Here is a 26,206-nt window from a genome sequence, read left to right as displayed (position 1 = left end):
GAAAAAGAGTAAAAGAATGGGAAAACTCACATTGCCTGATTTCCCTTGAAAAGCACAAATTACAAAAAACTAACTCAACAAGAAAAAACAATTAAATAAACCTATGAAAAGATATTGATATATTAATTGGATAGCTTCCCACAAATATAATTCTATGACCACACAGCTTCTTTGGTTAATTGTGGCAAATATTTATAGAAAAATTAAAACTATTCTTTCACAAATTCTTTCAACGTGGCAAACATCCACCTCATTCTGTGAGGCCAGAGATAGTACAATATCAAAATCAAAGAAGTCAAATAGAAAAACTATATACCAAAATTTCTTATAAATGTGCATGCAAAAATCTTCAGAAAAATACTAGCAAACTAAATCTAGTAACATAAATTGGTTATATCATGGTTAAATAAAATTTATTCTAGGAATACAGGCTTTAGCAAAAAAAATCTATTAATTAAATAAATCATATTGATAGAATAAAAGGAAAAAACAGATAATTATCTCAATAGACATAAAAAATGTTTGGCAAAAGCCAATACCCTTTCTTAAGAAAAGCAGTCAACAAAATAGGAATACAAAAAATCTTTCTAATCCAGCAAAGACATTAGCAGACACCCAGCAGTTAACATCATTGTTAATAGTCACAGACTAAGTGCTTTCTCCCTACAAACATGAAGAAGGCAATGCTGCCCACTCTCATCTATTTGACATTATTCTGGAAATTCTAGCCAGTGTGATGAGCCTCAGAAAGGGTATAAAAGCATTAATCTTGGTAAAGAAGCAGTAAACTTTCTATTTTCAGATATAATTTATATAGAGAAAATTCCAAGGACTTTACAAAACAATATTATTTTAACTGCTAAACAATTACAACATGTGAAGGGTACAATGTCAATAGGGTAACCACATTGTGTCTGTGGTTATGCTTTCTGCAGTTTTAGTTACTGAAGTCTGAAAATAAAATTGTAAAAATGAACAATTTGTAAGTTTTATGTGTACAGAATTTTGAGTAGCATGATGAAACTTCTCACCATTACACTCCACAGATCAATCCTTTGCTCGGCACATTCACACTGTATAGCTCATCAGTCACTTAGTACCCAGCTCAGTTACCAGAACAACTATCAAGAACTGTAGTGTTCGTATTCAAGTAACACTTATGCGGTAGTCCAGCACTGAGTCACAATGCCCACATCAGTCTTCTCACTTTATCTCAGCTCACAGGCATTGGACCCTCTCATAATACCACAGGAAGGATGACTACAGTACAATAAAATGCTTTTTTGAGGGGAGAAAAATTTCACATTCAAATAAATTTTATTACACTATATTATTATAATTTTCCATCATATTATTAGTTATTATTCTTAAGCTATTACTTGCCTAATTTATAAATTATCTTTAGCATAGTTTTGTATATATAGGCAAAAATATATGTAGGTTCAATAAACCTGTTTTTTCAGGCATCTACCTGGAATCTTGGACCACATGCCTCACAGTTAAAGGGAGACTAGTAATGAAAATTTAAAAATAAAATTTTTTAAGTAATTCTATGTATAATGGTATCAAAATATTAAAATACCCAGTAATAAATTTAATAAAAAAATTGCAAGAATCTTCTTACATGACTATACAATATTTTGAAAGAAATAGCTGTTGAATGAAGATATCCCTTATATTTATGGGTAAACATGTTTAACATTTCTAATATGTTAAAAATGTTCAAACTGACCTATTCATTTGGTGTAAATCCTATCAAAATATGTTTTTATGCTGTTTTTATGCATAAATAAACTGATACTGAATTTCACATTAAAATGCAAAAGAACCAGAATAAACAAAACTATCTCTAAAAAGAAGAAATTGGAGGACTGTCACTTCATAACTTCAAAATTTATTACAGGGAAACAGTAATAAACATAGGACAAAACTACAGAGCAATGCAATAGGATTGAGAGTCTAGAAATAACTCCTTACATTTATTATAAATTGAATTTATACAAGGGTGACAAGATAAGTCATAGGGATTATAAATAGTCTTTTCAACAAATGCTGTGGGGGAAAAACAATTCAACTGTGAACAGATAAACAAATTGTGGCTAATCCATACACCAGAATAACTCTTCAGCAACAAAAAAAGGAATAAACTATTGAGACATTCATCAATTTGGATGGGACTCAAATGCATTATGTTAAAGTAAAGAAGCCAGACTTAAAAAAAAAAAATCCAGACTCAAAAGGCTACATGTTTCCATGCTATATAATTCCATGCATATGTCATTCTGGAAAAGATAAAGTTACAGAGACAAACAAGCATGTAGATGTAACTATAAATGTCACTACTCTGATGTTTTAAGGGAATGAGAAACTCTTCTGTATCTTGATTAAGGTTGCCATTTAAATTTATGAAGCAGGAGTTTTCCTTGATTTTAAGAAACCCATTGGGATGCTCACGTCTTGTAATGGAGTATCTGGGTTTGAAAAGTCTCCCATCTGCTCCTGATTCTAGCTTCCTGTTAATGTGATCCATGGAAGAAACAGTGATGATTCAAGTAGCTCGGTCCTTGACACGCACATGTAATACCTAGACTAAATTCCTAACTGTAGCCTCTAGACAGGGGCCTATGTGGGCATTTAAGGTATGAACCAGCAGAAGGAAGTTCCTTGTGTGTTTCCATCTCTCTTTCTCTGCCTTTGCCTCTGAAATGCTTATTTTTTTTTGAAGAATTTAAAACTCTCCATAAAAGAAGAGTGAATTTTAATGGCCATAAATTAACAATTACATGAAAATAACATAAAGTACTACAGGAATTACAATATTTAGCTAAGATAATTCAACAATTGTTGAACATTCAAAGTGACAGAATTATTGACTTCTCAAATATCATTTGTAATAATTATATTTTATGTGATTTGCCAATGGGGAAAATGGTTCAGTCACTTTGAAAGATTCAGTGCATGCCTAAAAAATGTGGTCAATATATGGTCTATATATTCTGTAATGTTTGTGTTCATGTACATCTTCAGGCGTCCATTCTGGGGAATCAAATCAATAGAAGTACAGAAAGATATCTCATCCTAATTCAAAGTTTGAATAAGTAACAAAGACATGGATTTTGAAGCACCTCGAAGGAAAGTAACTTGTTTAATGAACCACCCTTAATGATCACTAGAATCAACTCCATTTTCTGTTAATAGGTTTCATATTAATATTTCATTTCTATAGCAGCTTAAAAACATTGTCCTTGTTGCTCTAATACCAATTAAGTGCTTCCTGTACAAGCTCACCAAATAGCTAACTGCTGCAACCTTAGAGGTTGAAGGGGTGGGATGGAAGGAGGAAGGACTTTACTTGTGGTATTATGAGTGCACTCCAACTATTAAATTGTTCTTCTGCTCCACGCAGTTTTTAGAAGTAACAGAAGAATATTTTGTCAGCAAATGCCATGTCAGGTTAAGGAAAATGGTATTTGTATCACTAGCCAACAGGAAAATGCAAATTAAAAACCACAATGAGGTTTCATCCCACTTCAGTTAGAATGGCTCTCATACAGAAATTAACAAACAACAAATGCTGGAGAGCATGTGGGGAACAAGGTACCCTAATTCACTGTTGGCAGGAATGTAAACTGTGCAGCCCTGTGGAAGACAGTATGGAGATACCTCAGAAATCTGAATATAGACCTACCATATGATCCAGCCATCCCACTCCTGAGAATTTACCAAAACCAAAAGAAATCAGTATATTAAAGAGTTATCTATATTCCCATGTTCATTGCAGCACAATAGCTAAGATATGGAATCAATCCAGATGTCCATCAACTATTAACTGGATAAAGAAATTATTGTATATTATATATATACAATATTTATACAATATACATGCAATATATATACAATATAGAATCCTGTCTTTTGCAATAAGGTGGACACAACTGGAAACCTTTATACTTAATGAAGTAAGCCAGTCCCAAAAAGACAGATATAATGCGTTTTCCTTGATCTGAGGTAACTATTAGAGTACCTAAAATGTAATGTTTAGGTGTGAAATGGAAATTTCAAGATTCAATGATTGGTACAGCTGTTTTCTCTTCTGTTGAGGAGCAGTGGTTTTTTTTTCTTCATTCTATTTTTTGAACTCTTCTATTTACTGTAGGGTTAACTACACAATAATTAAGTAAACTGAAAATAGATCTATGTAAAAATTAAGATTGGGAATGTGAGAGGGAGGAGGAAGAAGGGTTGGAGCTTGAGTGGAAAGAAGTGTAGAGGGTGAACTATCACTATGTTCCTAAATCTGTGTATACAAAAAACATGAAACGTGTATAACTTAAATCAAATTTTTAAAAAATGGTATTTGTCTGCTTCCTTGAATTTTCTCTATTGCTCCTCTTATTGAATTGTTTCAGTAACTTTCCTAAATTTATGCTTGCCGGGTGTCTTGTTGGTCTGAATTTTTAGGCAAATGACCAAGACACCCAAGAGCCATGGTCTGTCAAGGATGAATTGTCACAAGCTTACTTCCACTTCAGCCCCAATTTTAAAATTTAATATACCACTGTGGTTATTCTTACAGATATCTTTAATAAAATCAGAAGATTCTCTGAACTTAGAATTTTGGGATTAGCCACTAACAAAACAGAAAAGGAGAAAAGTGATTGCTGAGTGTTTTACAGGAGCTCATGTAAATGTTCCTCTCATTTCCCTTGTCCCTGTTGAATCATATAGTTTAATTCAAGTTCAGGCCTTATAGTTTTGCATGCCTTTTGTGCCGTTGAGAATGGCCATATAATGTTGATATAAAGGTGTCATAAGCAGTCTACAGTGACACAGATATCTGCATGTATAGAAGTTGAGGAATACTTGTGAATTTTGCCAAGCAGCCTGTGAAATAGATCAAGGGTGTTTATTTTCAAGAGGAAGTTAATGTCTCCAAAACACAATTGACAAGCATAATGCACTGAGTTGGGAGGAAGCTGTGTTTATGCACAATTGCACACGTTGATTCGTAAACAATATGCATATCTGAGTTGGCATAGTATTCTAGCAATAACAAACCATTCTGCTCAAAGTTTGTCTGTGAGGATGTGGTCAATAGCGGGTATACACTGACCAAACTATTTCCTTTCAGCATTGTCCTGAATCTCATGGTAAAGATGATTAAGCAATAAAGAAGCTGGAAAGATTACCCGGGTGTCTCAGCGGAAATATCCTAAAATGACCTACAAACAACAGGGAAATTGTTTATATCAAAAAGCAGTGATAAAACTGAGCCCAGCCTTATTATGTAAACATGAAATATTTAGCTATTCTTGTAGATATTATGGAAATTGGATCACTAATTGTATATTTGATGATACTAGTATTTATTATTCAAATTTTAATATGTGAGAATGGTATTGGGCTAATGTTTGGAAAATATTCTTACCTTTATAAATTAACATTATGGGCCGGCGCCGTGGCTCAGTAGGCTAATCCTCTGCCTTGCGGCGCCGGCACACCGGATTCTGTCCTGGTTGCCCCTCTTCCAGGCCAGCTCTCTGCTGTGGCCCGGGAGTGCAGTGGAGAATGGCCCAAGCACTTGGGCCCTGCACCCCATGGTAGACCAGGAGAAGCACCTGGCTCCTGCCTTCGGATAGGTGCAGTGTGCCGGCCGCAGCGTGCCGGCCGTGGCGGCCATTGGAGGGTGAACCAACGGCAAGGGAAGACCTTTCTCTCTGTCTCTCTCTCTCAGTGTCCACTCTGCCTGTCAAAAAAAAAATAAATAAAACAAAAATTAACATTAGGGACAAGTGTTGTGAAATAGCAGGTTAAGCTGCCCCCTTGCAATACTAACATCCCATCGACCAGCTGCTCCACTTCTGATCCGCCTTCTTGCTAATGCACCTGAGAAAGCAGCGGAAGATGACCCAATTACTTGGGCTGCTGCAGCTACATGGGAAACCCAGATAAAGGTTTGGGCTCCTGGCTTCGGTGTGGCCTAGCCCCAGCCATTGCATCCATTTATGGAGTGAACCTGCAGATGGAATCTCTCTCTCTCACTTTCTCTCTCTGACTTTCTCTCCCCACCCCCATTCTGTAATGTTGCCTTTTAGGTGGATAAAAAACCCTTAAAAAATACATAGGTGAACATTCATTATAATTGGTATGATGTCTGGATTTTTCTTCAAAATAACACAGAATATGAGCAGAGAAAAGCAGAATATAAAGAAAGCTGTTTCTGAGTTGAAACTGTTACAGTTATCAAATAGATCTGTTACCTTCTATGATTGTTGATGTTCTATTTTGTATATCTCTGAAATGTTCCATAATATTAAGTCAAGTATGTTTTAATAAAGGAATCTTAGTAGTTGTCTAATGAATCTTTATATAAAAGTCATTTGCAGACAGATAAAATAGGCTCATTATGGTATATGAAGAGACAATATCAAATCACATGTTAAAGGGACCGTTTGTTTTCCTGTTTTAGCAAGAAACATTTAGGAGAAACAATTATTTAAAAATTTTTGCATTTATTTTTCTCAAAGCATTTTCCAATTCTGTTTCCTTTTAACACACATACCTTTATTGTCATTTGCTGAATATTTTTAGTTGTTTGCTGTGGGAAGGTCAGTCTGCGTACCCTGGCTGTCACGAAACTGGAAGCAGCAAATATCCTCAGCCACTCTGCATTTAAAGCTCACCCGTGTGCCCATGTGTGGTGTGCATTTGGTGAAGCAATTAAGATGCAGTTTGGGATGCCTGGCTCCCATATCAAGTGCCAAGGTGTCTGGGGTTAAGACTCAGTTCCATTTCCAGTTGTAATTCCTAATGCAGTCTCTGGGAGGCAGCATGATATGGCTCGCATATTGGAGTCCTATCACCCATGCGGGAGACCCAGATTGAGCTCCTGGCTGCTGGCTTCTGCCTGGCCCAGTCCTACCTGTTGAGGACATTTGGATATTGAACAGCAGATGGAGGATATTTCTGTGTCTGCTTCTCTACCCCCACCCCGTCTCCATTTCAAATGCATTTTTCAAATGTCTTTTTTTTTTTTTTTAGAATATGCATCTGAAAGCATTTCCAAAGTACACACAAGTGTTACAGAGTTTCTGCATGAGGGACATGAAGACGTAGAAAACTACAAAATTTTCAAGAAGAGAAATACTGACATCTCTCTAGCCTCCTCCTCTGGGCTCTTGGCTCTGCTCTCCTCTCTCCTCTTCTCTGCTCTATCTTCTCTCCTTGCTAGCTCCTCTCCTCTCTGTTTCTCTCTTATACTCTCTTTTTCCTTCTCCACCCCTTCACTCCGGTCTGTAGGGTGTTCCCCAATAAACCCTTTCCCTTAAAAAAAAAAAAAGAAGAAGAGAAATAAATACTGACATTCCATTTAGCACTATTTAGAATTTCATTCAAAAATGCAAGTTAAAGAAAATAGCTTTGATTAACTGTTTCTAAACACCACAGATATTTAGAATGTTCATCTTTTCCATTTTCTCTATTAAAAGGAAGATTCAAAATTTCATCATTGTTTCTCCTTATTCATAGAGAACAGGGCTTTCAGATAAATTAGGACTAAGGGAGGATATGACATCAGATTCAGTCAAGACTGCCCCAATATGTAGTGTCCCTGGAAAAGTACAAAATTAGTTTAGATGAAACTTGAGTCCAAATCTTGTGTCTTTAATTTACTTGGATTAGTGGTTCAATATCTCTGCCACACTGTTTCCTCAAAGGGAAGTTGGAAAAATACAGTATGTATTCTTTTTTTTTTTTTTTTTTTTTTTTTGACAGGCAGAGTGGACAGTGAGAGAGAGAGACAGAGAGAAAGGTCTTCCTTTTGCCATTGGTTCACCCTCTAATGGCCACCGAGTCCAGCGCGCTGTGGCCGGCGCACTGCGCTGATCCAAAGGCAGGAGCCAGGTGCTTCTCCTGGTCTCCCATGGAGTGCAGGGCCCAAGCACTTGGGCCATCCTTCACTGCCGTCCCAGGCCATAGCAGAAAGCTGTCCTGGAAGAGGGGCAACCAACCGGGACAGAATCCAGCGCCCCGACCAGGACTAGAACCCGGTGTGCCAGCGCCGCAAGGCAGAGGATTAGCCTATTGAGCCACGGCACCGGCCTTATAGTATGTATTCTATAAATTGTTTAGTGATTAAATTAAGTCAGAGCATACAAATGAGTTATCTAGCATTCTGCCCTAAATGCTAAATGTAAATTCATCATTAAATATTAGTTTACCTCCATATTCATAACACTCTTATCTTTATCCAGTATAGAATGAGACAGTTTAAAAAATGGGAAAAGTTTAAATCCCCTGGATCCTGGAAGATATTGTAGATACCTATTCCCTTCTTGATTCCTTAATTTTTCTTAAGGTGGGGAGAGTGGATCTGAAGAATGTCACTCCCTACTTCAATGGAACATACAAGAGAATTCCAGCATCTTGAAGCAAGTATTTTTTCAAAAAATGAATCTATGAAATATACTCAAACAATATATTTCACTTTGTGTTTCTATGGGGGTGCAAACTGTTGAAATCCTTACTTAATGCATACTAAACTGATCCTCTGTAAAAAAAAAAAAAAAAAAAAAAAAAAAAAAAAAAAAAGAAATTATCAATTCCCAACTTGACTCTCACTGGGATTAAACATGACAATAGGTCTGCTCTGATTTCATCATCATTTTAAAAAATCATCTATTATTTTTCACTTTATGTTTCTGTGTGGGAGCAAACTGTTGAAATCCATACTTAATGTATACTAAGCTGATCTTCTGTATATTAAGATAATCGAAAATGAATCTTGATGTGAATGGAAGGGGAGAGGGAGTGGGAAAGGGGAGGGTTGTGGGTGGGAGGGACGGTACGGGGGGAAAGCCATTGTAATCCATAAGTCGTACTTTGGAAATTTATATGCATTAAATAAAAGTTTAAAAAAAAATGAATCTATGGACAAAATACAATATGTTTGGGAAGAAGAAGAAACATTGGCTCCCAGTAAACCATAAACTTAGGAATTCACTTAACTTAGTCATGTGAGGCTTAGTCAACTCACTTATGAATACTTGGAAAAGAGCTGTTAAAATTCCATGCTAACAATCAACTTAGTTACCAAGTGAATCTAGTTTGAAAAACTGTAAAGCACTAAATTATTGTAAAGCACTAAATAATTGTAAAGCACTAAATAGGCATCGGACATATAATTTAAAATATTATGAGACACATATGTATGCTGTATTTAGTTCTTTAATTAAAATTCTACAAACGCAAACATACACACATCTATACACAAACCAACAAAACAAACCCTGAGCCCTTGCCTACCCTGGCCTAGAGGTGGTGTGAGGAGGATACCCTTACATTGAGGCTACTGGAATAAGTGAGACTCACTTATTGCCTGGTAAAGGAACGCCTTTATTGCTTCTGAACAAGTAGTTACTGAGAATATTTGTTTTCTTCCTTGAGTTAGTCTTTGCTCCATTGATTCAGGAAAGATCTCTGGATGCAACTCCCAAGTAGGTTTTGGACTTCAAGTGTGACAATTATTTTAAAAAGTGTTCTGGACCTGGTCTGATATTTACTATAATTTAAATCATGATATAATGCCTTTAACTTGAAGGCCATGTCCCTGGAACTTAGAATATGTTTTATTGGTATATTCTTTTTTAAAACATTTTTGATTCATTTATTTGACAGGCAGAGTTACAAACAGTAAGAGAAAGAGACAAAGATCTTCCTTCCGTTGGGTCACTCCCCAAATGGCTACAACGGCCGGAGCTGTGCGATCTGAAGCCAGGAGCCAGGTGCTTCTTCTTGGTCTCCCATGCGGGTGCAGGGCCCAAGCACTTGGGCCATCCTCCACTGCCTTCCGGACCACAGCAAAAAACCGGACTAGAAGAGGAGCAACCGAGACTAGAACCAGCGCCCATATGGGATGCTGGTGCTGCAGGTGGAGGATTAACCTAGTGTGCCATGCCTAGGTAGCCATGGGGTCTGCTACCTGAAATATGTTTTGTAATAATAAAATGAGTTTAAAATGAGTTTACATTTATTATACTAAGAATCAATAACAGATTGCTCTTTCTCCATAAAATATTGCAGCATGGTTAATAGAAGCATCTTTTCTCAATGATTGATGTTTATGAATGGGATTTGCTCTTGCTTTAGAAAAATAGAACAATGGAAATGACCAAATACAAAAGAGTCTACTATATTTTTAAAAATTTAAATAGCTATGATTTTATTATGTTGGTTTTACTGTCTTCTAATAACCAGCAAGTTTATTAATAAAATTTGTTGAATGCAACTCTTTAAAAAAAAGCCACAGTAAATATCAGCTGCTGATACCTTAGCTATCTCATTTTTCCATGCTCTTGAACAGAACATGGTGGATTACAAGATGTTACTGTTATGTCATGTCTGGACTTCCTTGTCCCACTGTGGTTCTTTTTTCCAGCCATAAAACTGGGAAGTGGGCTTTCTGACACATCTGAGTCCCTGCTGTACCTTAACTTCACCTTGTGTAAAATTCTGCTCAGAACAACAACCTGTTTAGAACATTTTGGCACTCTGCTCCAGGTTTACCTGCGCAAGAAAGCCTAGTTAGTATTGTGAGGGATTACATAGTATTCCCTGCTTTAAGCTCACTGTCAAAACAGATAAGAGCAAAGCAGGGTCACTGTGCTCCAGAGATTAAGTTGCTGATCAAGGAATGTTTCATGGAAGAGAGATCATGTTAACACAGTCACCAGGCCTGGAATCCAGAAGCAAAGTATCTGGTGAGATGTGTGATCCTGGGATGATGACAGCAGTGTCCTCAGAACAGCAGGTTTCTGGGAAATTAGCACTGTAGTGGGAAAATGAGAAATAGGTAATCTGGTGATTAGTAGGGGAGTTAAAGGACACTAAGGCCAGGACAATGGGTCATTTTGAAGGTTTGTAGAGTTAACTGCAGAAACACTGTATATGATTACTCAGAAAGTGAAGGTGGAAGAATAGAATAGATGAAATAGAAATCGGGAGGCAGAGACATTTTTGACATTCAATAAAAATTCTTGGTTGTGCAGGCATGTGCTGAAATAATATAGAATACCTCTGAGAAATAATACCGAGAACAGATTGGCCTGAAGTGGTCATACAGGATGGAGAATAAACAGGAAAGGTTTTTAACCACAATGAATCCAAGTTACTATGGCTGCAGCTTCATGGCATCAGAAGATGTGATGAAAAGAGATTCTGGCTTTGAGAGGATGGTAAGTTGTTTATCTTGAATATGGTGCAGTTTCTCTTCAGGGCAGAGTAGGCCAAGCTCATACACATATGGGACTTTGGAGCCCATAAGCAGTAAAATGCAGAAGGGTACGCCTGTGGCACAGGGTAGTCTTGAGTTTTAGAAAGCCTTCCTGCCACCCACCTGGTGGAGAAAAAAACATGCAACCCACTTCATCTCCCTGGGAACTCCCTACCTAATGTTTCCCTGACTATACCAGCTGAGCTGCATTGATAACAAAACTTCCCTCACACAAACTGGGAAACAGAAATAGCAAATGAAGTACATGCTCATCATCCAATCTCTTAATATCTAATCTTTCACAGAAATTGCTCTGCATATATGTTCATTGGGTAATAAACAAAAGCAGCCCCCTAAGTTTGAATACAATTTGATCTTAAGACAGTTGAAATAGCCAAATTGTGACATCCACAGAAGTTGAATTAAAAGATTTAAAGGATTTAGAGTGAGAAACCAGATTAAAAATTCAAAATGTATTTACATAGCCTGAACTTGAAACTACAAATTCTAAAATGCATACAAAGGAAATTATTTGACCAAAGCCTATGTTAAACTTGAAATAAGGGGTATTCATCACACCCTAGGTGATGTAAACACCCAAGTTTTTGTGTTATCCTTGAACTTTCTTTCATATTTCTTAGATCACTTGTGTTGCTTAGGCATTTCTCTTCCATGTTGAATTAACTCCAAGTATTGTATTCTATTTAAGGAATAGATAAGAGCAGTATTGAACAAAGAGTAAAAAAAAAACTAAAAAATTTACATTGATAGTAGTAAGCCTACTTACCTCTTAGTAGATAGATAAGGAGTAGGATGATAATTTAAGAAGTTTACTGGCTGGCACCATGGCTCACTAGACTAATCTTCCACCTGCGGCGCCAGCACCCCGGGTTCTAGTCCTGGTTGGGGAGCAGGATTCTGTCCCAGTTGCTCCTCTTCCAGTCCAGCTCTCTGCTGTGGCCTGGGAGTGCAGTGGAGGATGGCCCAAGTGCTTGAGCCCTGCACCAGTATGGGAGACCAGGGGAAGCACCTGGCTCCTGGCTTTGGATCAGCGTGGTGCACTGGCTGTAGCGGCCATTGATGGGGGGAACCAAAGGAAAAGGAAGACCTTTCTCTCTGTCTATCTCTTTCACTGTCCACTCTGCCTGTCAAACAAAAAAAAGAAGTTTACTGAGATGAAAAATCATATCGCCTTATAAGCCTGTCAGCATATCATCAAATGATAGGAGTAAGCAAATATTATTTCCCACGGCACTATTGAATAATTTGGAAATAAGAAACATAAGTTTAATATGACCAAAACATTTAACTCCAGTACTTGATTTGAAAGATCGAAATACCAAAGTGTCAAATAGAAAGCCCATCCTTTCTCTCCTTCATCACTAATAGGATCATCATAATCTTAGAAAAATGTGCTTGGAATTGTTATTTGGCAGTAATCAGTTATGAAACTTTTAAATCAAGCATATTTAGTCAATATCACTTAAAAGTAGCTGTCATCATCTCTAATCCCACAAATAGGCATAGAATGACTTTGCAATGGTCGTATATGTAGTGATTGACTCTTCAACGCTAACTCACCCAATCAAGTGTAAGCTATACAGAGAGTAATCAACCATTATAATAAAGAGGCTTTAAAAGCAGTTCTGAGTTTTTTAGTTAGCATCTGGTCAGTCATACTTCATAAAAAGCATTTTTAAACAGATATCTTTTTCTTTAAGATTTCATAAATTTTTCTGAGTTCTTTAGAAAATGATAAGAACATAACTAAATGATGTTGAAATATCCTCTGATCAGTACCTCAATGGTACCATTCTATACCAAAATCCATGCTAAAGATTGGGTATTTAAAAGGAATTAGAGACAATTCTTGCTCTCACATAATTTTAATCTAGGAAGAAAAGGCACACATGTAAATAGTACATTCTAATGAATCATAATTGAAATTATGGCCTCTGGTCCCTTAACTATGGACTATCCAGGATACGCAGAAGAGACATTATGGGACCTAAATGGATGTTCTTTGAGAAGTCATCAGAGCCAAGTTTTATAGCAAAGATAGTGAGTAACCAGGTAATGAAGCCACAGTGAATGACAGGAATAAAATACGAACACAGAAGCAGAGAGTGTGGGTATAGGTATGGTAGGCCAACTACTGTTATTAGAACAGGAACTCTGAAGTTGGGAGTGCTTGACATAAGCCAAATAAATGCTGAAGGCATGCTTGTAATTACAACTTGAATATATCTGTGCTTTTATTGATTCTACTACTCATTCATTATTGAGATACAGTAAAAGCAAACATGCTTTACAAATGATTAATTCAGGATTTCCTTTCCTTTAGAGTTTAAAGCTTGGGAGCAACTACAGCTTTGTTCCAGGGAAAGAAACAGAGAGAACTAATCAACCTTGTCTACGACTGATTATGGCTGTGTCCACAGAACAGCATGATGAGAAAAGTTCGGAGGAAACTGATGGGGAGGAGAGGAAAGACAATGGAACATTACTTAGGCTCATTTCTTTACACTGGCTGGAATCAGTTAATGTGTAGTCAGCCCTGGCAACAAGCAAGCATAGTCTTAGGGACCGTTGTACTCGCATGACAGAACAAAAGCCCAGTCCTTCATCTGATTGAGGTATTAAAATACTATTAAGGCTGACTATAGTCAAAAAAAACTTTTCAATGAGGTAACCAAGGTGGGAGAAATGTGCTAAGCACTCTGAATACTGCAATGAAGATTATAAACTTCCAGCGTGTGCCCATTGCTCTGGGTTGGGAAATAACCCATGGGAAAAGATGAGGCACATGCATCAACCTTCCTTGTCCTTTCTGAACATGGCCTGAAAGTCCTACAACTACAAGGAGAGAAAACCCAACATGAAGGGCCATAGTTGAGCTATAGATCAGGGGCCTTCAGCACACCCCTCCACAGTGCACGTGTCCTGAAAGTGTACTTGTAGCTAGAAAAACCTAACATTAAACAGTAAGTTGTAACACCATGAAGGAAAAACTTTGTGGTTTCCTGCTTTATGAACAAAGGGACAAGAAATTTGAAAATTTCGTAAAGTCTTTTCTGGAAAAAAAAATAAACTTTAGATAGCACTGGGCTGCTCTTTGTGTAGTAAATCATGTGGGTGAGTGAGAGACCAAAGAGAAAGTCTAGAGTCTTACACTCGTGAACCTACTCCCAGAGAAGAAAAAAAATCACCAGTATGTAAGCAGAAATTCCTACTCCAACCCATTTTGTCCAAAGCCTTTGTTTTCTTTTCCTTTGAATTTCAGCTCAAGTTCTACAGTTGGTCAGCATTGTGGCTGGAACTGTTAGGGGAGGAGATGTCATGCTGCATTCCACCTAAGAGGGGAGTATCTCCCGAGATCAGCATTTGGGGCCCCTCTACGATCAGTGTTCATTTTTCATTCAGAAGATTCTAAAGCAGATCAGAGCTATCCACTAATTAAATTAATTTCAAGGTCATATTTAACCAAAACTGAAAGCTAACCTTATTCTATGCACCACCCTGTTTGTAAATACAAGTTGTTAATATACCTCTTAGAGGTTCCACAGTGAAATTCAATGACAATATTAAGACAGTACAATATGAAATGATGCTTAAAGATACTGCCAGTGTGAAATCCAGATTCCTCTCACTGTCAAATTTCCAGGGAAAACTTCAAATTCAAAGATTAAAATTTCTTTCTAAGTTAAAGCTCAAGTTAATATTTTAGAAAATTAAATACAAAGATAAAATTACCAAAAGAATTAAATTCTGAAATAGGTTTTCCTTGCCCTTTATATTCAAAGAAATGAAAGCTAAAAATGCTTTTTCCTATCTTATGTTAAGCCTGAACTTAAAAAATTTTCTTCTTGCTTCTGTCAAGTAAGAATACGTTCAGTACCATGCTAATTGAACATAGCCTCTTGCTTCATTGGTCTCCTCTGGTCACTCTTCTCCAATCCCCTGGTTCTGTCTGGGAGCAGCCATCACTCAAAGGCAGAGAAAACAAAGGCTACAGTGATGACTTCCACTGCTCTGGCTCCAGAAGTTCCATAATCAAGCAACCTGTTCCTAGATAAGGTTCAACTTCATCCGACATTTGCTCTATCTTGGTAGTAAGACTTCGTGTTTCTTAGCCTAGAGGCTCCTCTAGATCCAGTGCTGCCCTCCCAAATGGGATTATAAAAGGGCTTGATTATGGCCGGCGCCGTGGCTCAATAGGCTAATCCTCCGCCTAGCAGCGCCGGCACACCAGGTTCTAGTTCCGGTTGCCCCTCTTCCAGGCCAGCTCTCTGCTGTGGCCTGGGAGTGCAGTGGAGGATGGCCCAAGTGCTTGGGCCCTGCACCCCATGGGAGACCAGGATAAACACCTGGCTCCTGGCTTCAGATCAGCACGGTGTGCCGGCCATTGGAGGGTGAACCAACGGCAAAGGAAGACCTTTCTCTCTCTCTCTCTCTCTCTCTCTCACTGTCCACTCTGCCTGTCAAAAAAAAGGGGGGGGGGGGGACTTGATTATGAAGGGTGCCTGCTCTTGTTTTCCTGCCCTTCCCATCATGTAAGGAAACAACATTTACCCCTTCCAGAGGATACAGCAATAAGGTACCATATTGAAGGCCAGAGAGCTGCCCTCACCAGACCCAATCATGCTGACACCTTGATCTCAAACTGCCAGCCACCAGAGCTATGAGAAATCAACTTCTATCATCATAAATTACACAACTTAGTATTTTGCTATGTCAGCCCAAATAGATCTAGATGCACATCTACATGGTTTAAAAGCAGTAAAAAATGCTGTGCTCACAAATGTTTAAAAGCCCTCCATGAGTCAGACTAGCTTGTTCTGTAACACAGAGGTAATGCTTATTGGCTTAGCTGTTTCTTGCTGTTCTAACAGAATACCATAGACTTTGAGCTTTAAATAGCAAACATGTATTTCCTATATTTCTAGAGGCTGGAAGTCCAAGAATAGAACACCAGGAAGACTGGGTTCATAGTGGTGGTTCTCTTTGGGGTTTTCAGACAGCCTACTTTTCATTGTGCCCTTGCATGGCAGGGAAAGAAAGAGCATTCTAGTCTTGTCATCTCCTTAGGGCCCTAATAGCACTCAAGAGTACTACACCTCTGTAAACTAATTACCTCCCAAAGACCCACCCTAAATGCCATCACTGTGGAGATTTAGGGTTCCATATATGAATTTTTGAGGAACACAAACATTCAGTCTAATGAATAATGAATGATCTGTGCCATAGAATATGCAGAGCTTGCTGAAGCACTTCATGTAATGGAGTAATTCAGAATAGACAGAAGACTTGAGTCAATCAAGAGGTTATCACAACTCAGAGAATAAATAACCATTTAGGAAATTGCATTGAGCATTCTACAAGACATGAAGTGAGTTTTCTTTGTCTGTTGGTTGGTAACACTGGATTGCAGATAAAGTAGAATTTATGCAGTAGTTGCAGAGAACAACTCAGACAGAGAATCAAGAACTGAACCAAGCTTGAACTTAATGATAATGGGACCACTAGGGGAGAACAAAAGGAGTTTTGCACTAACCTCTGTTTCAATGAGACAATCTGGAATGTGTTTGCTCAATTCCTCAGTGGGACTCCCATCTGGTTGGGCCCAGGACCTGCAGTTACTTGAATTCCCAGCCCTCCTTGTGCAGAGCCCCAGGGCACTTTGTTGAGGCTCACTTCAGTTAGATGACTCTAGCCTGTGGGAAAGGGCTCCATAAACTTAAGTGACCTGCCAATTTTAAATTTTCCTTTGGCCTATGTGTGATCCAGTTAAGAGTTGAAGACAAAAACCCAGTCCTCCAGAATCGTCCTGGGTGAAGTCAAAACTACTGTCACTAAAATGGAAGCTACTTGTCTTAGTCAAACCAAAAAACTTTTCTCTCCCCTTTTCTCATATCAATCTAAATATGTTCTTATTTCTAAGAGTTCTTGGACAAAGGATTTTGTTTTATACAACACTGAATTAAAATTACATACAGAGCTTGTATCTGTGGCCACATCACAGTGTCAGCAGACATAAAGGGTGCATAGCTTGGGTGTTGTCAGATAATCAGCTGCAAGTTTAGGAGCTGCTCAGCAGAAGGCTATTATTTATTTCTGACAAGTAAAGCAGGAAGTAGGAATATATAGTTCAAAAAATAAACTGCCTCCCTGAGAACTGATTTACTCAGGATTTTATAGCCAATTTTAGGGAAGTTTCCAAGGTTTTACAAAGGGAGAAGAGCATTTCCTGCTCATATGTACACATGGTACATTCAACCAATGGCAGCAATTTCCTCCCTTGGAGAAATAATTTAATATTAGATTAAAGAAAGTTCAGGTTTGGTCCTGAAGATCAAACTCAAATTGGTCTCTCACAGCTTTGACCATTCCTTGTTTGTGGAGATCTGGCCCTTTCAGAGGACAATGCTGCAAAAATATGTTTCCCAGAACATTCTCTGAAAACAAGCTCCAGAGAGAATGCACTTTGAAGACTGTTTCAGATTCTCAGCCTGTGTTTCAGTGCCCTGCTGTCCCCTGTATCCTACACTCTTGGTTGTAAAAGGAAAAGTGCCAGCACCTTGAAACACAGCATGGGTAACAAAGCAGAGCAGGATTCCCTGGGAACACCCAGCCTCCAGGAGAGAGGAAAGAACAGAAAGCGGGGGCTCTCACCTCACTTGTTTTTATAGATGTCTCTCAGAGAAGTCAGGCAAATTTTCCTGAAGCCGAGAAAGATGTGATAGTGAATATTGGGAGCCAACCTGACTGGGACACAGTGCCAGATACATTGGTTAAACATGATTCTGGATGTTCCTATGAAGATATTTTTAGATGAGGCTAACATTTAAATTAGTAGACTTTGATTAAATTAGATAGCCCCTCTGATCCTTCCCTGAGTGTACAAAGGGAATTCTACCAGAAGAAAAAGTGGAGCTGTGAGACTCGCTCTTTTCTGGTATACAGTCTGTAGGTTTTGAACTTCTCATTCTCCATAATTGTAAGCATGAATGTATATATATATATATATGCATATATACATACATATATACATACATGTGTGTATATATATACATATATATATTTTCTTATGGAGTCTATGTTTCTCTGGAGAACCCTAACAAAAGGGAAGAGAGGGAGGTCAGGTGTATTACACAATTCTAGTTTTCTGCACAAAGAAGTAAACGTCAGGCTGAGAAAGAAGTTTCAGCACTTCATCATTCCACTTCTGATAGTTTTAATGATAGTACCTAGTACCAAATGAAGGTACAGGGACCTGGAAACAAATGGACTGTAGCTAACTCAGTATTCCTTTTTTTCATAGTATCAGATTATTGAGCCAATGTCTAGGTATGGGGCACCAACCCTGCCTCCCTCAGTCCCTCATTTCCACTCGCTCCCCATCAAGTCCTCATCATGGCTGGTTTCACCCACAGGAACACATTGGCAACTAGCATATCTAAGTGCAGAATGCCCCCCTAATTCAGTAATCCCCAACGTCCCTTGTGTGGACTTTCCAAACTGTAAATCTTGTCGTGAAGCTTCTTCATACTGCTCCAATTCCATCCTCAGATTCTCTGGTGCCTTCAGGATGGAACCCAGTGAATCCTTGTCAGATATCTAAGCTCCACCTCACATCACTACTCGATCTCTGAAGGACTGTCCATTTTTTCCCCACCACGTACAACATGAATTGTATGTCCCAGCCACCTGGAAGTGTGAACTGCTGCCTTAAGAGAGCATGTTGTGAAGAATCCACACTTTCTACCCAAATGCCCTCTCCACCTCCTAATCTATTTAAAATTCAAACTCAGGCATCCTTGCCTCAAGGAAGATTCCCCAGGTCTTTTTTTTTTTTTTTTTTCAATTTGACAGGTAGAGTTATAGTCAGTGAGAGAGAGAGACACAGAGAAAGCTCTTTCTTCCATTGGTTCACTCCCTAAATGGCCACTATGGCCGGCACTGCGCCTATCCAAAGCCAGGAGCCAGGTGTTTCTTCCTGGTCTCCCAAGCGGATGCAGGGGCCCAAGCACTTGGGCCATCCTCCACTGCCCTCCTGGGCCACAGCAGGGAGCTGGACTGGAAGAGGAGCAACCGGGACTAGAACCTGGCGCCCATATGGGATGTAACTACAGTTGAAGCATTCAAGCAAACAGATTAGACAGAAAGATAGTGACCAACCACATTCCGTTCACAGGGTAAGTTTCCTTGCCTTTTTCCCTCTTTTTTCTGATCTAAGGAAGGCTCTATCACATCATAAGAAAATTGAAATTGGATAGATTATAAAGTCTACTCTGGAATTAATCTCTATGATATTTTTGACCTTGAAAAAAATGCTCTTTTTTGTCATTTGCAGGGTGAGGAATGGCAATCCATAGCAGTAGACAGCAAAATAAGTGGGGTGAGTCCCTTTAGGAAGACTTGTATTCCTTGACTAAGAGGTTGGCAGCTAAGCCCTGCTGTTTCACTCTAATAACAGAAATCAGCTTACTCGTAACTATTCATTTATAGAAAAATCTAAAAGAAACAAAAGCGTGAGAACGCTTTATTTGCCAAACTGACAATAAAGCTCAAAAGTACTAGACCTTAAGCATGCTGATTTTAGTTTTTCTATTCATTTATTATTGAGACAGATGTTTACCATTACCAGATTAGTTAATCATGTCATTGGCGACATTTTTGCCAATATAAATCTGGTACTATCATACATGCTTGTAATAAAACTACTAAGGAGAGTCACCATCTTCCATAACACCACAGTCTAGTATTAGAAATATATCATACCTGAACTGAACTTGGAAAGCATAGCATACTTATATTTTAGATTCAACTATCTGACTACATATAACTTTAAGATTATTGCAAAGAAGCCAGAAGCATTCAAAAAATTCTGTGAACTATTGCATTCAGTATTGCTAATGGAATGCTCATAGGCCCACAGTGAGGTGCAGCCAGTTTAATCAATTTGTTACAACCAACAGATGACAGCTATTATAGGCTTTTCACCATAATCATAAAGGTAACACACACTCCATGTGTAATTTTTGCTCCTTTTGAAAATTGAAATCTTCAAAATGTAAGGACATTTAAATCATTTTCATTTGTAAGATTAAAATATTTTAAACGTGTTTTGTCAAAACTGAACAGAAATGAGAGGAGACAGGTGTACTGCATATTCTCACTGTATTATATTATCTTGAACAGTCTTGGAGTTGAATGCTGTGAAGGGTGTAGGATTTAGGAAAGAGGGGGACACAGGAATAGGACCTCAGGATCAAAACCAGTTTACTCCTCAAGTTTGTTTTTCAGAGGATGTTCCAAGAAAACCTATCCTGAAACACTGTACTCAGAGAGGGCCAGACCGCCACAGAAAATAGAAGCTGCAGAAAAAGTCTGAGTTTTTGAATATACAATCGCAATGTACATTGTAAGGAGGAAATGTCTTCCCACTCAACCTTTTCTACATGGTTGACATTCCCCTGACCCTTTGCAAAACACTTGTTGAGGAGTCAGATTCTTGAGGGAACTGTAACTGTTCCTTCCCAAGTCCCTTTGACTTGTCACAAGTGAATAAATCTTTCTCCTAAGGAAATCTCACTTGAGGCTGATTATTTAGCAGCACCCCAAACCAATGGACCTCTTGTGTCTGCTACAACCATGACTAATTCTCCATGATGGATTTCAGAATATTTTCCCATGGAAGAAAAAATAAATAGCATTTAAGTAGTTATTGTAGCAACAAAACTACTTAGATGCAAACTAATACTATATACCAAAAAATCCCAAGTGCATTAAAAAATGAAACATCAAAAGTAAAACTAGTAGACTTGATGGAAAACATCAATTCCCATCTTCAATGTATTAAAAAAGATAGACATATTTAAAAACAAAATTAAACTTAAATGATAAAAACTAAAAGTTATAGGTAAAATACATCAACATCTTTATTTTTTTTTATTTAGGTGGAAGGCAAAGAGAAACCCAGAAAGACAGATAATCTCCAATCTGCTGGCTCACTCATCAGATGACTTTAATGACTGGAGTTGGACTGGAGTCAAGTCAGCAGCTTGAAATGCAATCAAAGTTTCTCATATGAGTGGCAGGAACCCAATTACTTGAGCCATTACTGATGCTTCCCAAGGTCTGCCTTAGCGGGAAGCTGGAATTAGGAAACAGATCCTAAAATGAAATCTATACTCTTTACTACAGCAATAGACATCCCAGCAGTTGGGATAAATGTCCACTCCTATATTTTATAAATTTAAAACTAAATCACTAACCAAAGTATAATAAAAGTGCATTGACAAACCAAGAAATGCATATGTCCGTGATACTACAGGTAAATTGTAACATTAATACCTATTTAAAAACAAAACACTCAAGTCTCCACGTGTTACATTTCCCAAGGCTATAAAAACACAAAACCATAATCCACACAACTGAAAACACTACCATTTACAAACATAGAAAATATCTTTGGCTCTGGATGAATAAAAGTTCTAAATTAAAAAAAATATATATGATTTCTCACTAACAGATTTGTAAAGATTATTTTAATTAATAAAATGACATTGTACAAACCATATACTTTGTATATTTTTAGCTTTTACAATGGTAAACAAATGTGTTGGCTTGCAAAACAAAGACTCTCTTGTGGGGCTCCCTGTGGTGCAGTAGGTTAAGCCTCCACCTGCAGTCCAGCATCCCATATTGGTGCCAGTTTGAGGCCCGGATGCTCATATGCCAATCCAGCTCTCTGTCAATGGCCTGGGAAAGCAGCGGAGGATGGTTCATGAGCTTGGGCTCATGTTCCCATGTGTGAGACCCTGTAGAAGCTCTAGGCTCCTGGTTTCCAATCGACCCAGCTCCAGTCATTGCGGACACTTGGAAATTGAACCAGTGAATGAAGACCTCTCTTTCTCTGTCTCTCCTTCTCCCTCTCTCTCGGTAACTCAGCCTCTCAAATAAATAAATATTTTTTTTAAAAAAGAATGCTGTATACTTTGGTTTGAAAATCACATTATAAGACATAAAGCCTGAACAATCAAGTGTTATATGGCAGTTAGGAGCAGGAACTGTGGAGCCGGACTACTTGGATGCAAATAATTACAGCAATCTTAAAAAAAGCCAGAGGCCTAACACTACTGGATTTCAAGACATACTATAGGGCAATTATAATTAAAACACTCTGTTACTGGCACAAAAAGAGACAGGGAGACCAATGGAACAGAATAGAAACTCTAAAAATCAATCCATGCATCTACAACAAACTTATCTATGACAAATGAGAAAAATCAATCCCTGGAACAAAAACAGTTTCTTCAACACATGGTTCTGGAAGAACTGGAACTTCAAATATACCTGACACCTTATACAAAAATCAACTCAAAATTATTCAAAGGTCTAAATCTTAAATCTGATACAATCAAATTACTAGAGAAGAAAACTGGAAAAACTTTGCAAGGCATTGGCAGAGACAAAGACTTCTTGGAAAAGAAAAGATCCCAGAAACACAGGCAATCAAAGCAAAAATAGACACATAGGATTACATCAAGCTAAGAATCTTCTGCATGCAAGGCAAACATTCCACAAAGTAAAGAAGCAACTGACAGAATGGGAGAAAATATTTGCAAACTATGTAACCAATAAAAGGTTAATATGCATAATCTATAAAGAGATCAAGAAACTTAACAACAACAAAACAAACATTCTAGTTAAGAAATGGGCAAAGGATATGAAGAGGCATTTTTTTCAAAGGATGAAATTCAAAAATGCCAATAGACACATAGAAAAATGTTTGCTCAGAATTACTAGCCATCAGGGAAATGCAAATCAAAACCACAGTGAGGTTTCACCTCATCCCAAATAGAATGGCTCTCACATGCAAATCAACAAACAATAAATGCTGGTGAGGATGTGAGGAAAAAGTTTACCCTGATCCACTGTTGGTGGGAATACAAACTAGTACAGCCATTGTGAATGACAGTATGGAGATACTTCAGAAACCTGAAAATAGATCTATCATAAGACCCAGCCATCCACTCTTCGGAATATATACAAACAAATGAAATCATCATATAAAAGAGTTATCTGTACCACCATGTTTATTGCAGCTCAATTTGCAATAGCTAAAATGGAATTAACTAGATGCCCATCAACTAATGACTCATAAAGAAAATGTGGTATATGCATGATGTAATAGTATTCAGTCCTAAAAAGCAACAAAATTCTGTCTTTTACTACAAAATGAATACAATGGGAACCATTATGTTTAGTGAAATAAGCCAGTTCCAAGAAGACAAATATACATTTTCTCTGATTTGTTATTAAAATTACATAAAAAATATAACGTATATAAATGAAATTGAAATTTTGAGGTTTGATTATTGTTTACAGCCTTTGTATATACTCTTGAGTAACAGTGGTTGTTCTACTTAGTATTATTGGATTCTTCATTTAGGGAGGGGTGAGCTTGTGATTAGAAAAAACTGAAAGTATGCAATTGTAAACATTAAAGGAAAAAATAAGAAAGGAAGGAGTAGAGAGGGTGAGAGTACATGCAAGAGGGATCATAGTGTGGGAAGTATCATCATGCTTTTAAATCTGTACATATGAAATTTGTTCACCTTGTATAAATTTTTAAAAAGAAAAAACTGTAAATAGTAAAGAAGTAAATCTTTGCTGAAAAATAATAAAATATTTTCATAAACTAGAATATGATATAATATTTAAAATGATACACCAAGTCAAATTAATAATTGAAAAGGCCTTGTCAAAAAATATTAAATAAAAATAACATGTACAGAAAGATATCACTTAAGCACACACAAACAGCATAACATGAAACATCTGTACAATCATAACATCATTTTAAATGGAATTTTTTGTCATTTGTAATTAGGATCTCTGCATATGTTTCTTAAATATGTACAAAATATAGCAATAAAAAATTATGAGTGCATGTTACTGACAAAATCATTTACCTAACAGCTATTAAAAGCCTTTTTTGTCATGCACTACTTGGCACTCAGGATAAAGGAGGGATCTTTTACCTTTCCAAGTTTCCTGAATGTCACAAGAAGATGAATGAACAAACAAAAATGCTGTTCTCTCATAGTTTTCCAAAGGAATGTGGGAGAGACCTTGTCGGCCAGAACATGGTGAGATGAGTTCAAGGATGGGAATTATTAAATGAGAAAGCCTAACTGGACATGGCTGTGTATGCAAAAAGAAGTCACAGTCCTTTTCAGGGCAAATAAAGACATTTAAGCAAAGTTGGAAGTACTTCAAGGTACTTTACAGGAGAAAAAGAATAAAATGTTTTCTGAGAAAAAATATAATTATCTACAAATGATTTTATTTGTTTGAAACTAACTTGAGAACTATATCATATTTTAAATACAGGACTAGTGTCCCTAATAAATGTGCTCCACCCTACGTTGGAAACGGAATGATGAAGGAATAAGCTTGTAGAACTGCTTCAAGCAGAGTACATTTGGCTGTAATCAGGAAGCTTACTGGGACTCAGACCTCTGTTCAATAGGAGACGTATTTTCATCTTGGGTGGATAGTAGAGTGACTACAAAGGGCTACAGCCTTGGAACACTCCAAAAGAATATTACGGGAGTGCTATATAAATGAGAGAGATGTTTTCCTACATCAATTAATGACAACTGCTTCACAATTAACAGGAAACTCTAGAACAGTATTATGTTGTAAATATGGTTAATAACTTAAAAACCTGAATTTTACACATTTAGTGAATGTAGCAAGAGAATTTAATTTTTTGCATATTATAATAAAGGATTTCCTGTAGAAAAATACACACCAAGGAGACTTATGAATAAGATGAAAGTTAGATAGACACACAGGAAAAACAAAACAAAACAAGAGTTGCATGAAAAGAAGGGAAATCAGGATGAAGGCAGAGACTGAAAATGAAAATTTCCAATAGTTTAAGTTCATTCACTCTGTGTGACATTTTAAGTGCTTTTCTTTCCAAAAGAGCTTGTGGGCAAGTATGCTGGAAATTTCTAGATCAACTAAATATGTCAGTTTTTTTTTTTTTACTGCTTTAACTACTAATACAGATGGAACCTAACAGGATGGGAAATGAGAATTGTATTTCCCAACTTACTTCAGCATAAGCTTCATTTTTATAGAGTAGCTTGCTATATTAGCACACCATGAAATGTATCTGGGAACATCTTCTCAGGATAAAAAACAGCTGTTGTCATTCTCTAGGGAAGTATATTTGAAATGAATACTAGGATTTTTGTATTTTTTTTTAATTTGCTGTATGGTTCGTTTAACAAAAACTACAATAAAATTTTGAAGACTCAGGAATCACTCTTGTAACTCTTCAGTCAATTTCTGATTGGCCACAATGGGCAAACCAGCTGAACTGCTGCATTTATTTAAGAATAATATCCCAAGAAAGATGGAATATTGTGTTCAGCTATGTAGTGTTTCATTGTTGCTTTTAGCTTTGCATTATAGGGATTTCATTAAAATGGAGCTATCCTATTAAAAGAAGCATGAGATAATAGATAAGCAATTTCCTATCTTATAGCTTCACCCCAACTGCAAATACAGCATCTAAAAAAGATACTAGTGTCGGTCATTTAAATCAATTGTATAAGGTAACAGCAAAGTGCTGAAAGGGTTACCTTCTGGGGCCCCGCGCTGTGGCATAGCGGGTAAAACCACTGCCTGCAGTGCCAGCATCCCATATGGGCGCTGGTTTGAGTCCCAGCAGCTCCACTTCCGATCCAGCTCTCTGCTATGGCCTGGGAAAGCAACAGAAGGTGACCCAAGTCCTTGGGCCTCTGCACCCATATGGGAGACCTGGAAGAAGCTTCTGGCTCCTGGCTTGTGTCGCAGCCATCTGGGGAGTGCACCAGTGGATGGAAGACCTCTGTCTCCTTCTCTCTCTGTAAC

The sequence above is a fragment of the Oryctolagus cuniculus genome, chromosome 13, assembly GCF_051225735.1.
Source record: "Oryctolagus cuniculus isolate XC-2025 breed Fujian yellow rabbit chromosome 13, ASM5122573v1, whole genome shotgun sequence".
Lineage (NCBI taxonomy): Eukaryota > Metazoa > Chordata > Mammalia > Lagomorpha > Leporidae > Oryctolagus > Oryctolagus cuniculus.
The sequence above is the reverse complement of the archived record's forward strand: the minus strand, read 5'-3'. Positions refer to the sequence as shown.